Consider the following 2,137-nt stretch of genomic DNA (forward strand, 5'->3'; position numbering starts at 1 on the left):
TAAACTTTCTAAGATCTTCCCCAGGATAGAAGTCAGGCTGATGCGCCTATAGTTAGCCAGATCCACCTTCCTCCCTTTCTTGAAAATAGGCACCACATTGGCCGTCTTCCAGTCTCTGGGCACTACACCAGAGCACCAGGAGTTTTCAAAGATCCATGCCAGGGGCTGGGCTATGATGCTCGCCAGCTCCTTGAGTACCCTGTGGTGTAGATTGTCAGGGTCGGCTGACTTGAAGGTATCCAGCTTCTCAAGGTGTTCCTTCACGAGGTCAGCATTAAGGGAGGGCAGGGGATCTCTCTCACCCGGACTGCCCTGTTCCATGGTGGGCCTCCCATTGGACTGATGAAAGACTGATGCAAAGTACCCATTTAATAGGTTGGCTTTTTCCTGGGCATCAGTTGTCAGTTGCGCCATCTGGTTCAGCAGGGGTCCAATGTTGATGTTCTTGTAAGCAGGAGACTGCGTATTGTATTTTGTATGTTGGGGCCTTTCACCTCCATGGGCCTTGACTCCAGTCTCTCTCTAGCTTTGCCTCCCCCATCTAAACCCACCAAACAGGGTTTGACTCTGAGGCTCTAGCTTTTTCCAGTGTCTTGGTGCATGGGGCCCCCTTTTCTGCTACAATCTGAACCCTGCCCCCCTTGGCCTAGAGGTCTGGCCACTAGCTCCACAGCTAGGGGGTTGCAAGTTCAAAGCTGGGGAATAGCCCTCAACTTATATTTTCTCAGTCCCAAAAAAAAAAAAAGTTGCACCTCAGGTGCACCAGACCTCCCTGGTCTTTTAAGATTGCACCTTCTGGCACCAGAGTCAGTGCCCCCCAAAATCCTCCACCCCCACTGGCACTGGGATTCCCCACTCTGTAGTGGGCCCCAAAATGAGGCCTCCTCCTTCCCCTAATAGCCTCACCCAAACCACCATTGTTATTCACTAAAAAAAATAAATATGAACAGTCCTGTACATGCACAATAACTGCCACCCAAAAAAGGTGATTAAAGAAGGCAGCATGCCAGCTTACATTTACACAGGGCTCGTACTTTGGCTCCCCACCGTCAACTATGGTCTTTCTTCTGAGGTTGCTGCCGTCCCTCTGGGGTCCTTCATAGTTCCCCTCCTCCAGCCTTTGGACCACTCACCAAGCCTCTCTGTGGAGCTCTAGGATGCACTCCTTCCCCTTTGGCTGCTGGCCCCTACCCAGGGATTTTATAGTCCTGGCCTGCCCCTTCCAGTCAGCTGACTACCTGGCCAGGCTCAGCATTTAACTGCCTCCTTACTGGCCCTCTGTGCCCAGAAAGCTTTAGCCCTAAGGGGGCTGACCTGTGTTCTGGTAACAGGGCTAGTGTTCCCTGTTACAACTGGATAGGCATCAGTCTGGGATGGATTAGGAACAGCAGATCCCATATCTTTGCAGGGTTGGGCTAGGTGACCCCTGGGGTCAGTTCCAATCCTATCCAGTAACATCTAATCTGTTGTGCAGAGCTCTTCCCTAACAAGATTCCTTACTCCATGTGGGGGGGAGGGGAGGGAGAGAGAGAGGAGGAGAGTTTGGAATAATGCATCAGAAGGGGATGCCCATTCCAGAATAAAGATGAATATTTTTCATCCGGTTGTCAGCCAGATCAAGTATGTAGTAATTGAGTTCTTCAGAGGTGATAACATAGAGATGGATGGTATGAATTGCATAAAACATTGAAGTTTTATATTTAATTGTTATTCAGGGAATGACTGAAATGTATATTCCTTTATAGTCTCATTCTGACATTTTCCCCCGTTTTAGATGTGTTTTGTTTCATAAAGGGGTTTAAAGACATTAAGATGTTTGATTTAGGTCTGGTATTGGTTCATTTTTCAATTTGTTAAGATGTATCAAAGGCTATTTTTTGCCTTAGAGGAACTAGTAAGTGTATAATACAAAGGAAGTGTTTAAGATTCATAGGAGTATTTTAGTTGTCTTTTGTGTTCTGGCAGAGGTGCGTATTCCTTTTGTCTTAGTGGCACTTCAATTTCAAGGTAGGTTGCCTATTTTATTGTAAGGTTATCAATTTATTAGACCGTAGAAATCCATTAACAACAATATTTGTAAGAGCTTTAGGGGACTTGAACATGTAAGATCTATGTGACAAATGAATTTTAAGTGGAA

The sequence above is a fragment of the Gavialis gangeticus genome, unplaced genomic scaffold (assembly GCF_001723915.1).
Source record: "Gavialis gangeticus isolate Ggan-Ray unplaced genomic scaffold, GavGan_comp1, whole genome shotgun sequence".
Taxonomy (NCBI): domain Eukaryota; kingdom Metazoa; phylum Chordata; order Crocodylia; family Gavialidae; genus Gavialis; species Gavialis gangeticus.